This window comes from Dendropsophus ebraccatus, chromosome 4 (assembly GCF_027789765.1).
Source record: "Dendropsophus ebraccatus isolate aDenEbr1 chromosome 4, aDenEbr1.pat, whole genome shotgun sequence".
Classification (NCBI taxonomy): domain Eukaryota; kingdom Metazoa; phylum Chordata; class Amphibia; order Anura; family Hylidae; genus Dendropsophus; species Dendropsophus ebraccatus.
Genome location: NC_091457.1, coordinates 138655413 through 138670769, shown reverse-complemented (window position 1 = coordinate 138670769; position 15357 = coordinate 138655413). Strand labels below are relative to the sequence as shown.

General features: G+C 41.6%; 1 protein-coding gene across 6 annotated transcripts in view; it reads left to right on the top strand.

The window, feature by feature from the left end:
- SFMBT1 (Scm like with four mbt domains 1) overlaps positions 1-15357 on the top strand; it is a 70569-nt gene that overhangs the window by 13375 nt on the left and 41837 nt on the right. Inside the window, exons 1-2 of one of the 6 annotated variants that reach the window (XM_069967164.1) lie at positions 7628-7672; positions 7775-7889. The exons of 3 other annotated variants lie outside the window; for them this stretch is intronic. The gene's annotated coding sequence lies outside the window, so the exon portion shown is untranslated. Of the gene's footprint in view, positions 1-7617; positions 7673-7774; positions 7890-14252; positions 14272-15357 lie in introns of those variants that run through there. 2 more of the 6 variants (XM_069967163.1, XM_069967165.1) reach the window with 2 other exon arrangements.

Here is a 15357-nt window from a genome sequence, read left to right as displayed (position 1 = left end):
CCCCCCCCCCCCCCCCCAATCCCCAGAGTAAGAGACCTCACCTATTCTGAGAGCGTTGCTGAGGAAAGCTTCATTGAATGGTGCAAATATTTGTCCATGACCGCAATACTTTCAAAAGAGTGAAATATGGAACATTTGAGGCTACCCTCGGAATGCCACAATAACAGAACAATATGCAGTGTGAACATATCCTGAAATTACTGCACCAATTTGTTTGGTACAACTTCTTACCTTTTCCTGAACCCGAACGATCGGCATTTGATTAGCGGGGGCTGCTGAACTTGGATAAAGCTCTAAGGTTGTCTGGAAAACATGTATACAGCCAATGACTATATCCATGTTTTCCACATAGCCTTAGGGCTTTATCCAAGTTCAGCAGCCACCGATAATCAAATGCCGATCGCTCTGGTTCGGATCTACTCGAACCCGGACCCAGTTCGCTCATCTCTGTCTTGTTCCCCTGTCATGATGGAGGTTGTAGATGTCAGTCATCCAATAGAATGGATTTTTTAACATGAATCTATTTGGTAGATGGTTACTAGGACCAGGGAGCTTGATTTGGTGGTTTCTGTTTGTATGACCAGGAATCGCCATGGTCATGGAGTTTATATAAGGCTTTTTTTTTTTTTTTTTTTTTTTTTTTTTGCAAAAAAATACTGCTTTTCTGAGCAATATTGCTACATTTAAAACTACTGTACTTCTGTATCACGAAGTCCTTATACGAGTTCCACAAAACATATAAAACCCCCCCATAAAACTATACACCACAATCACAGTACACCACAGCACTAACACCCTGACCTAATAATTCAGAAACTGGGATTCCCCATCTGACATTACATTTTTGTTAGGCATGAGAACCAGCTGTATGACAATAATGCGACAACAGCCTGTGTGCACTGCACTCGTCTCTATGGAAGTAGCCATAATAAGAGCAATGCTGGCCATAGATGGTCAAATGTCTGGCTGTCACCGCAGAGCTTGTGAAATGCCAGCACAGTGTAGCTCCATTCCTTCTCTTTTTCCAGTGAGAAAAGGGAAGGCTCGCTCAGTCATTCTGAGATTTTACAGCATGTTGTAAATTCTATTTTGATAGTCTCATAGTCATAAGTGTTCTCTGTATCCTGCTATATGGTTTGATTATTTACTTGATCCTGCAGAAAAAAAAATCTAAGACCTGATCAGCATCCTTAAAGGGATATTCCAGACATAGTTAAATTTGTATGCTACCAACAGCAGTGGATTTTTTTAAACAAAACGGTGACTTGTAGCACAAATAAGATGGGGAGAAAAATAATAAAACACCAGTAGATTTTTTTTTTTTTTTTTTTTTATATGCCAGACACAAACAGCACTTAACAGGGTCCATTGAGTTTCTGGGATGGTGTCTGGCATTGTACAGGACTGAATGCTGCACCGTTTTTTGTCTGGTATTCTTAACAGGGCCTCCAAGGCAGGTGTGAACCCAGCCTAAAGGCCCTATTACACGAAGCGATTATCAGCCATATTTGTCCTATTATGGGCGATAGTCACACACTTACTAGCTCGCTGTCAGTGCTAGTAATAGCGCCGGCAGCGAGCGGGGAACGAGCAGCAAACTAGCGCTGACCTGACAGATTGGCGCTCACTTCCTCCCAAAGATTGCCTTGTGTAATAGCCAATAAGTTTTGAAGGGTGAATTAACAGAACTTAAGCTTAATGACAAATATTCTATTTTAAGTCCTCATTTTGATATATTTATGTTAGTGGAAAAATTGCAAATAGTTTTTCCTTATGTGTCACTACAGTTAGATATTGAAACCTGTCATATGATATAGATTTCCCTAAAATACCTGTTTTTCTATACAATACTAGGGTTTGACATTGTACTATAGATCTTTAGATGCACACACTAGTTTGATGTCTTTTAGTTGCTGAGCAATAGAAACATCCATAGGATACAAGCTTCAATGTGAGCTCCTAGGGGCAAAGTAATAATAAAGTACCTGGCTCTTGGGATTTCCCTGTTTTAGTAGAAGATTTCAGTAGATAGCGTCTGTATCTTCGAGTTAAAGTTTACTTCCTCCTAGCTTACACTTGTTAAAAAGCAGACGAAAATAGAACAATGAGCACTCACTAAAAAAGAAGTCACAAGCCAAAATAGGCCAATGGCCATGTGAGAGTGAGGGGAGACACTGTGGTAGACAAAAATAAACTGCAGCCAGACCAGCCGTGGTACAGAGGTGTTATATTCAGGCAGCTACCTCCTTGGGTGAGGCAGCTGTTGTGTACGTCATGATACCCTTAGTTGTGAATAATGGATTAAGTTAGAGGGCTACCTCAAGGCCTATTGACAGACCGGTACCTTTGAGAAGATGATAATGTTGGACAAATCCAAGATACCAGGTAGCCAATGAATATGGTTATGGGATGTAAAATGACAGCACAAGTCATGCAGTCTTGGATAAGATAATGGCCCAGATTTAACGCAACCGTCTCTAGTTCTTAGATGGTGCAAATGGACGGCCTTCAGGTCTTTCCTATTTACCAACGTGTCAGGCCGATTGATAAATGTGGTGGATCTGAAGACTGTCCAGTGTAAGGGCCAAATTCCACGGGATCGTTCGGATAATCTTAAATCGATCGTATTGAAGCGATAATCGTTCGGTTGAATAGCAGTTAACGATTAAACGACGGATGAGAAATCGTTTAATAAGAAATCGCTTAATATGACCTAGACCTATTTTTATTGTTGCTCGTTCGCAAATCGTTCACATGAAATAAGACGTAGTTCGCAATAGCGATGACAGGACGGCCGCAAGAACAATCATAAGTAACGATCATTGTTCCGTGTAAATGGGTGAACGATTTCAGGTTGTTCGCAATAGTGGTCGTTTGAGATAGTTTATCGTTAACGATTATGCGAACTATAATCGTCCCATGGAATAGGGCACTTAGGTTGGATCAACTGTTAGTTGGCCTAAATGTTGGAGCATTTTCCCTGTGGTCGTACCTGGTTGAAAAGTGGCGAAAACTCATGATAAATGTGCTGCTTGTTGCACAAAACTATTTGTGGTGTAAATTCCGCCAGAGTTTAAAGCACTTACAATAGTGAATCTGGGCCATATTGTATATTAAGGTCCTCATAAAAGATTCCAGGTGTCAAGGTTCACAGGGGCTTGCTTCTCTGCAGGCTGGAGAGGTTGGATGCAGTCCTAGGGAGTCCTGGAAAACATTCATACAGCCATAGGCTGTATCCATGTTTTCCTGGCAGCTTGGGCAGCATCCATCTTCTCCAGCTGCTGGAAGTCAAATGCTGAGTGTTTGCAGAACATTGTCGAACCTGAACAGTTTGGCAGGGCCACTCAGCACTACTTGTAAGGTTTCAATGTTGCCACCTGTAAACTTTATTAGGCAAGTGGGTACTATGCACAGTATGCTAAATTCCACAACCCGTGGCAATCAAAAAGGGTGCAATCGCACGTGTTCCATCACTCAAGGTGACTTCATCAGGAATGAAGTCAGAATGACAGGCAGCATGAAACATAGACAGCCCCCCCCCTTTATGACAATGGTGTATGATTCATTGTAAAACACTCGGGCATACTTTTAAAACCATCTGGTAATGGGACACCGAGTCATCAGGACACTAACTGGTGGCCTCTCCATGTCCTACTGGCAGAAAATGTTGCATCGGAATCCACACTGAAAAATCTCCACCAAAGGAGATATGTTGTGGGTTTTCAGTGCATGTTAATTTCCAACAAAAACCAAAAGGTCTTGTTCATCTAATCCAGAAAAACTTTCTGTACTGTCCATTGCAACCACTAATAGTCAAGTTTCTTCCTCTCTTCCTCTCTGTATTTTCGCTACAGAAAGATGGGCTCCATATATAGAATCTGCAGCTAAAGAGACAAGGGGTGAAGCGCTCGTCTGAGTGCTTCTCCCTGCCTGTTCTAGAGATTTGACGTTTATTTGTTTTGTAAAGACAGAGAGACTTAAAATCTTCAGCATTTAAAGTGGTAGGAAAGTGAATGAGATTTAATGTACAGCATTACTGCTACGTGCCCGGACTTCTAATGGGGCTTGTCTGTTGTTTTTGATTTCATAAATGCCTGAACCCACAACTTAGAGAACATGGCAAAGGTGTGAACGGAGCCAGGGCTTGTGTAATCCTGACTTTTGCAATATTTCTATTGATTTCTAGTGATAATGGAGCTGAAATGAAAAGTGAAAGCAAGCAACCTGTGGCAGGCGGCCACCACAACCCACACAGGGCTGTATAGGCCCGAGCTTACTGACAATCACTGTAGATATTACATAAACATGTCGATTTTTGTAACAGTACATAGAAAAACATAGGCCCAGAATGATTACGCTGGTTAATAGTAAGATTCTCTGTGTTGCCCATAGCAACCAATCAGAGCTCAGCTTTCATTTCTCAAATGGCTTTGGTAAAATAAAAGCTTAGACCTGATTGGTTGCTATGGGCAAATCCATAGTTTTTGTATGTAATAAGTCTAGACTATAGTATGGATGCAGATGAACAAGTAGCAGAGGTGTTAAAGGGGTGTATGACAAAGTTACTAGCCAATGGGGGTGGCCCTAGCGATCTAGAGAACGGGGACACTTGGAATGTCCGAGTGACTTTATCGGATCGGATTATCTCTTTTAAGAGTGAAAACTTGTTCTATAATAAAGCAAGGATTATAAATATATTGTCTGGAAGACCCAACAAGTTAAAAAATAAACCCATAAAAAATAGCCGTGATATGAGCCCATAAATGGCCTTGGTTTAGTCAGACACTGTTGCAGCTACCAACTCTCACTTTTATTTTTTTCCCGCTTTATTAAAAGATATTGCTTCTCTCCGCTCAGGTATCTTACCCCCATATTATACTGGTTTTCTGCTTTATGAGCAGTGCCCTACAACCTAGCTTTTACCTCAGTAGTCACAATGCTGCCATTAAAGCAGTTATTGGCAGCATTGAGTATTTGCCCTAACCCTGCAGTAGTAAGGGTCCTATAAGGGCCAGTTCACACTGAGGAATCAGCACTGCATTTCAGCACTGAATCCATCAGTGTCTCCTTTCACATTTCCGTACAGAATTTCGCCACAGGTGATTCCGGGTAGAACACTTTCCTTGTGAATTCCACTCAAATTCCACTAGAACACTATGTGCGGAACACTTTCCTAGTTGATTTGGCACTGATGAACTGTGAACTGGCCTTTAGGGCCCTATTACACGGGACGATTATCGTGCGAAAAATCGTTATATCATTCGAATTTGAACGATAATCGTTCTGTGTAATTGCAGGCAACGATCGAGAAATCGTTCGTGTGTCATTGATAGTTGATTTAGATCTGAACCTAAAATTATTGTTAAACGTTCGCTAATCATTCGCTGGAATTCCACATTCGCTGGAATTCCACATTCGTTCTCTCACCATTTTACCACTAGGCACCTGTGGTCTGGGGGGTATGGCGGTGTTATCCAGTCACAGTATGGCAGTATTGTTCAGGTCTGGTAATAAATGTGACGCCTGGAGCTATTACCTACCAATCCTGTGGTGAGAATTCCTTCAGACAATATGCAGACCGCTCTAATCATTGATTCAATGTGGAAATTTGTTTACGTTTTGTGCAGTTAAAACCATAAAAAACCTGATTTAGATAATGTTTATCCATGTGGCCGAAACCAGGCTCCCATTTCTTCCTCAGTAGTCATGTGCTGTTACCAGGATTAGTGGCCATACCCCTATTGGTTACCGGATGAGGGTCTGGTTTCAGCTGCATGTGGTGACGTACAGTAAATGTGGGAATGCGGCCTAAGACTGATCAGGTATCAATATGATGTTCAGAAACTAGAAAATCATGGGGCGACTTGAGGTCTAGTGCCTAGGGCGGCAGCAGCTGTTAATACGGCCCTGGGTACTGGGCCACAAATAGTGAGATGACTGTAGGGGTACATACACAAGTGTGTCCACCACTGATGGGCTGTGTTGGTGGCTGTAAGTCACAGAAAGAGAAAACAATACAAAGATGAGGACTTGGAAAGGACTAGAATTAATGTAATGAATTAATAGGGGACACCTTTTTCTATGGGTGCTAAGTAAAGTACAGTGTAACTGGTTGCATCTGAAATGACCATGTTGCTAGTCCCTCTGGCTACCATGGAAAGGGAAATAAGTCCACACAAGGTTGAAATGCAACATTGAAATGTAAGAGGCACCCATGCAGCTCCGCTCCCATTCATTGACTCCTCTGTTGTGCTTTATTTCCTTGTGATTGGTATGCAGAGAGGAAACATTTGCTAGGAGTTCTAGTTATACAATGCAAATCAGCTCCTGGTGGAATTGCTCTTCAAGCCTGCACATCCTTTATCACTACTAGGTGTGGATTACACCGTTACATTGACCTACTTTACAGCTTTTTGTCTATAGAATGGGTTCCTCCACAAGTACAATAAAGATGGTCGCAGAGTTGAGGTATGGATATGTGGAGCATTGCCAGATCCAGCTATCCAGGTATCTGTATATTAGGTGAATAGTAGCTAAACTGGCTGACCATCCAATGGCGCAGATTTTAAAAAGGATTGGGTAATTTGGATGTCAGTATGCCCAATCCTTAGTTTTTATGGGAGAAAAGCTACAGCCAGAGGTATCTGGCAGTGGCTTATTCCCCTTTCTCTGTGCATGTCTATAAGGGTCAGAATAGGTTTAAGCCAAAGCAGAACTACTGGTATTAGAGGGCTCTAGGTCACTTCCCGAAAGGATATAGGAGAAAAGAAAAATAGGCAAGAGGCAGCGCCTTATGTTATACCAAATTCAAGACTTGTCTTTTAGCCACTTTGGCTTTGTGCATGTCACCCCCAACTGTTGGGATACAGGTGGTCCCAGATAAGGAGGTTCAGCCAGTGGAGTTGTCCTGTAGATTTGGAGGGGTTGCAGATAGCAAGCTTGAGTACAAGAACTGGATGCTCCCAGATAGCGGCCGTGAAGCAAAGCATAAGAATAAAGCATGGTGGCCAAAAGCTGTACCATTTATTTTTATACTTCCTAGAAGGAGTCCTGTTGTGGGAAAGGGCTAGCCAGGCAAGTAAGATGGTCCTGGAAACAGGCAGAGGTGGGACTGGTGCCGATGTCAGTAGTAGGCTGACAGCCAGAAAGCAGAGTTGGGTTCAGGAACGAGAGTCATGGCATCAGGTACAAGCAGAAGAGTCAAGGCAGCTGGCACTAGTTTTGAGTTGGCTCTGTCAGATGAGTTGTGGCTGGTAGTACATGTTAATGGTCAGCAGTCTTAAGGATCCTATTCCCATTTGAGAAAAGTGAGCAGAACTTCATGTATGATGATGTCTGGGGAAATAAGGATCAGTCATGTTACTATTCAGCACCCAATCCTGTTGATCTCTAAGCTGGAGGCACAAATAGCAGTCTAGTTCAAATATTGAAGGATCAGTATGGTGTATAAGGGTCAGGGAGAGGTAGACACATTTAGGACAAATTATTCTCATATCTTTGCTGTGGAAAACAATACTTTTGCACACACACCAATGAGTGGGTGGATAGGCCTTAATTGGGGAAGGGGGGGGTCCTATAAAGTTGGTAAAATTAACCTCTGAACCGTGACCCTGCAGTGCAGTAAAGACCAACTGCCAGTACTAGTGGGACAGATCAGGAGAATGCAGTTAGAGTGAGTATGAGTGACCCACCATGGTAGATGTTTTTAGTGATGTCTCTTCTAATCATCCATCTGACAATGTCTATTTTTACTGTAATCCTGAAATCCTTGCAGTTCCCATTCTCTCCACTATCCTATTCTATCTGTAATGATAAAAAAGAAGCCTGCAGGGAAGTGAACTGTTCAGCATTACAGCCAAAGGAGATTCAAGCAAACAGAAAAGACAATGGTGATCACAGCTCAGCCTCTTCCCCTGATGAATGATCCCTGCAAAGGTCACAGAGTATGCCTAGTAACTAGAGATGAGCGAACCTGGAGCATGCTGGAGTCCATCTGAACCCGAACTTTAGGCATTTGATTAGCGGTGGCTGCTGAAGTTGGATAAAGCCCTAAGGCTATGTGGAAATCATGGATATAGTCATTGGCTGTATCCATGTTTTCCAGACAACCTTACAGCCTTATCCAACTTCAGCAGCCACCGCTAATTAAATACCAAACGTTCGGATGGACTCGAACCCGAACCCTGTTCGCTCATCTCTACTAGTAACCTTTTTTTTCATTCAGGTCAATGGGACAGCTTCTATCTATTGAATTTGAAGATTGAATTTTAAAAAATTGCAAACAGAAAAGAGAGAACTTGAAAGAAGGTGTCTAAGCATCTTTAGCTGGGTTTACACTTAGTTTTCGCAGTCTGTTTAATGTATCCGTTTTTAAATTTGGTTACTTTTAACTTAAAAAAAAAAATCAGTTTTGATCTTTTTTTTTTTTTTTAATAATGGAAGTCTATTGAAAAAACGGATCCAAACGGAATGCACACAATTGCATCTGCTTTTTTTTCTTTCATAAAACGTATATGTTAAATCGTGGTGTAAACCCAGCCTTACTTTGGTTAAGAAAAAAAATTGGATAGTTGGAGGTTATACTTGGACCCTCTGTGTACTGATCGCCATTCCCATTTGAGAAAATCAGGAATTATTATGTGTATGAAGGCCTACTGAGTTTTCCCCAACAGATCATATCTGGGGAAATAAGGATCAGCCTTGTTTCTATTCAGCACCTAATCCTTGTTTTCAAAGCTGGAGGCACAAGGTCTGGGTAGTATATATATATATATATATAGTGGTGCCTTGGATTACGAGCATAATTCGTTCCGGGACCGTGCTTGTAATCCAAATCCACTCTTATACCAAAGCAAATTTTCCCATAAGAAATCATTGAAATGTAGACAATTGGTTCCACAACCCAAAAATCATTTTATAATCATTATAGCATCAGTGTGTATAGCTAAGTGTAAGTGCAGGTACATTATAGCAGGAATGGAGAGGATGGGAAACACAAGGACTGACAGAGACTGCAGGGAGCATGAAGGAATGAGCAGGGCAGATGTGGACACAGTATAGCAGCACTCTCTGTCCGGGGAGAGAGGGGTTACAGCTATAAAGAGATTACCCCCACAGTCCTGTCCCCTGATGCAAGCCCCAGCCTGAAGTGGATCTGCTATAAATTGGAAGGTGAGAGAGACTTCCTGGGTCAGAGTACAGTGCTGTAGACCCAGCTATGCAGGCCTTGCCCCTCCCCCACTCGCACTCCCACCCAATACCAGGAGCTCTTAATCCAAAGCAATGCTCTTAAACCAAGTCACAATTTTGAAAAACTGTGAGCTCTTGCAAAACGCTCTTAAACCAAGTTACTCTTAAACCAAGGTACCACAATATATAAATATATATATATATATATATATATATATATATATATATATATATATATATATATATATACAGTGAGTCCAAGAAGTATTTGATCCCTTGCTGATTTTCTTTGTTTGCCCACTAATAAAGACACTATCCTTCAGCACTTTTAATGGTACATATATTCTAACATGGAGAGACAGAATATCAAGAAAAAAATCCAGAATATAATTTTAAAGAATATATTTTAATTAATTTGTATTTCAATGAGGAAAATAAGTATTTGATCCCTCTTGCCAAACACACTCAATACTTAGTGACAAAGCCTTTGCAAGCACAGCGGTGAGACGTTTGTTGTAGTTAACCACAAGTTTAGCACACACACCAGGGGGAATTTTGGCCCACTCTTCTTTGCAGATTCTCTCTAAATCATGAAGGTTGGTGGGCTGTCGCTTGGCAACTCTGACCTTCAGCTCCCTCCATAGATTTTCGATCGGATTGAGGTCTGGAGACTGGCTGGGCCACTCCATGACCTTAATGTGATTTTTCTTGAGCCAATCCTTTGTTGCCTTTGCTGTATGTTTAGGTTCGTTATCATGTTGGAAGACCCAACCACGGCCCATTTTCAGAACCCTGGCAGAGGGGAGGAGGTTGTCCCTCAGGATTGTGCGGTACATGGCTCCATCCATCTTCCCAGTGATGTGGTGAAGTAGCCCTGTACCCTTGGCAGAGAAACACCCCCAAAACATTATGCTTCCACCTCCATGCTTGACGGTGGGCACAGTGTTCTTGGGGTCATAGGCAGCATTTTTCTTCCTCCACACATGGCGGGTGGAGTTGAGGCCAAAAAGTTCAATTTTGGTCTCATCTGACCACAAAACCTTCTCCCAATAACTTGGTTCATCTTTCAAATGATCATTGGCATACTTGAGGCGCGCCTCCACATGTGCTCTCTTCAGCAGGGGTACCTTTCGGGCACTGCAGGATGTGAATCCATTGTTGCGCAAAGTGTTGCCAATTGTTTCCTTGCAAACTGTGGTCCCAGCTGCCTTCAGGTCATTTCCTAACTCCTGCCGAGTGGTTGCAGGACGATTTCTGACTGTTCTCAGCATCATTGCCACCCCACCAGGCGAAATCTTCTTTGGAGCATTGGGCCGAGGTCTGTTGATTGTCATGTTATACTCTTTAAACTTTCTGATAATTGCACCAATAGTTGTTACTTTCACATCCAACACCTTACTAATCTTTTTGTAGCCCATTCCAGCTTTGTGAAGGTCAACAATTCTGACTCTGAGGTCCTGTGACAGCTCTTTGGTTTTACCCATGTTGGAGACTTGAAATCTGTGTGATCTGTCTGATTCTGTGGACAGTTGTTTTTCACACAAGTGATTAGTGAGAACAGGTGGCTTCAGGTCAGGTAACAAGTTGATTGGGAGTGTCTAACTGGTCTGTAAAAGCCAGAACTGCTAATGAATACTAAGGGATCAAATACTTATTTCACTCCATGAAATACAAATCAATTAATATATATTCCTTAGATTTATTTTCTGGATTTTCTTTTTAATATTCTGTCTCTCCATGTAAGAATACATCTACCATTAAAAGTATAGAATGATCATGTCTTTATTAGTGGGCAAACAAAGAAAATCAGCAAGGGATCAAATACTTCTTGGACTCACTGTGTGTGTGTATATATATATATATATATATATATATATATATATATATATATATATATATATATATATATATACACACATCATCTGGTCAGCCCTAGGAACAGGTTTACTGTTGACTGTACATATAATAATAAATAGGCAGCGGTCACTTATAGGCTATGTTCATACAACGTCAAAAATAGAGAAAAGGCGGACGATTTTGATATTTAAAAAAAGGTAAGTTTTTGCCGCGCTTTAACTGACTGCAATGGCAATGCATTGAAGTCAATGGAAAGACACAATGCATTGAATAATGGAAGTTTTTGCCGTGGATGTCAAAATAATGAACATGATCATTATTTTTCGGACGTCTTTTGCAAACAGCGGATGTTTATTAGTTTTTCTTTTTCCACCGTTCTTTCTCCGTTTTTACTATTAAATTCAACCCCAAACTAAAATAATGTGCAAACACCAGTCATTGGACTAAGGGGAGGACAGACAGCTAAATAATGTCCGTTATTTTAGACTCAAAATGACGGAAGTCATTTTAAACGGAGCTGAAAAAAACGTTGTGTGAACATAGCCATACTGTGTCACAGTTTAACATGACATATCCCCTGAAAATGGGTTGATCAAAGCGCGTTCTGCTACTGATCCCCAGAGATCAGATGTAATCTGGCATCAAGTGCGCAATTCCACTACAGCCTCACCACAAGAGAGATGCAGGATTACACAGGCCATATGCCTGGACGTCAGGGCTTCTTCAGAGAGAGAGAGACGCTCTTTGTAGATTCTTTCCGCTCCAGCTAATTAATGGCGGCTGCTAATGAGACCCCCCCCCCCCATATTAACCCAATATTCCCCAGAACAGCTTGACTAGACTAGACAAGACAACCTTTTGTATTTAAATGTTCTTAGTCTTTAATTAGAAATGAAGGTAATGAAGACATCGGCCGACCTTTTAATAAGAAATGTCGGAATACAAGCAAGTCAGATTGGGTCCGATTGTTACATTATATCCTTCACAATATTTCCTATTCCTTTTCGTTTTGTTACTATGGGATATTGTAAGGACAGTGACATTGCTCATTGACTTGGAGGACAATGATTTACCTTGACAACTGTTGGTTATGTAACTGTTAGTGCTGCTATTGTATCCTGGAAGTAATGTACAGTATATCCACAATGCCTTGTATTTCTTAAGGTTTTAGTCCTTAAGATAGATGTGTTTTTCTATCTTACCCTTTTGCAGTCTTTTTTTTCCCACTTCAATGTCAATTCATTGTATATATTAACTCAGTCATTGTGTTGACTACTCCCAATAGCACTTTGCAGTCCCCCTCCGGCTACCTGTACTGGCATATATGTGATTTTATATATCCTACCCTGTGGCTGTATGATGGTGCTCAGCTTCATCTACAGATCCTGTTATAGCCATACGTTGTAGTGGCGCTCACCATTAGAAATCCAGCCGTTATTGTGTAAATTCATAAAACATTCCAGTAGCGAGAGGAGACTGCTTCCGGCCTATGGGCGTTTCACGTGATGTTACACTTTGTCAAAACCATTTTTAATGGTAGATGCTGCTACAGCTTATTATTTATTTATTTATTTATTTTAGTTTAGCATAGAGTCCGGTCTAGTCCCAAAATGCGTATTTTTTTTTTTTCTTTCCTGTTTGGTATTGTGGCAAAAAATTTGTAGTTATGCAGCTGGAGAGCTGCCTGTGAGTGAAGGTGGGCATTGGAAATGAGCGAACCTCCAGCACCTGTGGCAATTGGTTACCGGTGGCTAAAGAAGTTGGATGCAGACTGTGTTTTGCCAGCAGGCTTAGGGCTGCATCCAGCTTTTTCAGACACCGGCAATCACTGATCTCTAATGGCCTCCCCTATTAACAGACGTCTCTCTAGCTGTTGCAAAACTACAGATTGTATAATGCTTACTGTAGTACAAATACTGTCCGCTCGGATTCGCTCTTCTCTAGAGGTCATATATGTTTAAAGTTTGTTCGGTCGACAGTTCTCTCCCTATACACATAAATGTTCAGCAGTTTCCCCTTTGAGTGGCGGTTATCCACATCAGCACAGCTCTGGTGCTGCCTTATCCCTCTGAGAACCCTCTGAGGGTGGGAAGAAAAGTCCCAACACTGCCAACCCTTCACTGCACCGACCGATGGTGCTGGAGGCCGTCAGTATGTTATACTGTTGGCTGAACCAACAAGCAGAAGTGGGTTGGGTTAACTTTAGCATAATGAGTTGACATATGAGCACCTTTGAATCTTATATCGTCAGTCAGTATGAAGTGAAGACATTGTACTGAAAATGCAGTCCACTTTGCAGACAGGTTTTAGGCTCATAACGGCCGTTGTGCAAATAACGGCTGTTATGAATTGTGGTCGTTGTTTTTACATAGTGTGAACATAGCCTTAAAGTGTCACTGTCGTATTTTTTTTTTTTAATATATATATTTTTTTTTTTGCAGAAATATAAATAGTACAGGCAATTTTAAGAAACTTTGTAATTGGGTTTATTAGGCATATATGCCATTATCTACATTCAAAAAGACTTTCCCCAGGTCCCCCCTTCCTCCTCTCTCTCATCCACTGCTCATTATCAGGAAATATCAACTCTTTTACATCAGTTAGGCCCTGTGTAACCTATGGAGAGGGGAGGGGAAGGAGGGAGATTAGTCGCCAGCAGAGAGCTAAGGATTACACAGCGGGACCTGTGTGAAAGCCAGCATTCTGCGGACAGTGCTGACTTCAGAGGAGATAGCCCGGTGATGTAGCTGTAAATTAACTCTTTGTTGTCCTGTTTGCTCCGCTCCTCCTCTATACCATGCTGCTTTCTGATTGGACTACAAGTAATGTGATAGATGCCCTTTAAATTGAATACTCCCCCCCTCCTTATAGCAGCGTATTTAAGTCCTATAACGCAACATATACAGATTTGTTGTTCTTGACCACAGAAAAGATGAACAATAACCATTGTGGCAAAGAGACCACATTGGCTTACCACCCAGACACACATAGGGTAGAGGATTCTGGGCAGAAGTAAGATATATTAATATATGTATTTCATATACTCTGTTAGAGTCAGAATCACTTGGAATTGAAAGTGAAACTTCTTTGGTGAATCCTTGAAAAAAAAAAAACACACCCTTAGCCACAACGTACCTCACCGAGCAGCAACATCCTTCTATTAAAAAGCTTATTCTTCAGTGTGTTGGCACTCATTGGTACTCATTCTGCAACGTCTTACAATAGGTGAGTAACAAATACATTCCGACTTACAAGAAGATACATTTCAGCAAAGACGTCTTAGGTTCTGAGACCTAAAGGGTATGCCTGGTGTTTAGAGCTTATGTCCTGAGGTGTATAGGGGGTCACTAGGACACCGTTCTTATTTTGCCAGCAGAACATGGAATTATCAGGTAGGGTTATTATAATGCTGAATGAGTCAGTCACCCAGCTGCGCCGCCTGGAAATACAGGTATAATGTGCGCTAACTGGAGGAATATGGAATTAAGCAGAGCTGGGGATTGTGATGAGCACCTCTAAAAGACGCTGTCAGGATGCACTTAACCCCTTGTTGTATTTGGACATATGCAATTGTGCGTGTATGTAATGTACTTGGATGCAGCACCATTGCTGTGTCCTCGGGGCTGCCCACGGGAGAGGCTGTGATTGACAGCTCTACTCCTGGTTTAGTCTACACTCTCAGTGAACCGTGGTTTAAAAGAATAAAAAAAATCAAAACAATTTTTTTTTCCATTGATATATTATACACTCTTAAAGGAGAAGTCCAGTGAAAATTTTTATTACAGTATTGCCCCCCCAAAAGTTATACAAATGACCAATATACACTTATTACGGGAAATGCTTATAAAGTCCTTTTTTTTTCCCTGCACTTACTACTGTACCAAGGCTTCACTTCCTTGATAAAATGGTGATGTCACGACCCGACTCCCAGAGCTGTGCGGGCTGTGGCTGCTGGAGAGGATAATGGCAGAGGCATGTTCAGTGTCCCTCCAGTGCCGTGTCCCTCAGTGTCCCCCTGCCATCATCCTCTCCAGCAGCCACAGCCCGCACAGTTCTGGGAGTGGGGTTGTGACATCACCATGTTATCCAGGAAGTGACATCACCATGTTATCCAGGAAGTGACATCACCATTTTATCCAGGAAGTGACATCACCATTTTATCCAGCCTTGATGCAGTAGTAAGTGCAGGGGAAAAAAAGCACTTTATAATAATTTCCCATAATAAGTGTATATTGGTGATTTGTATAACTTTCGGGGGCAATACAATACTTTAATAAAAATTTTCGCCGGACTTCTCCTTTAACGTCTGGA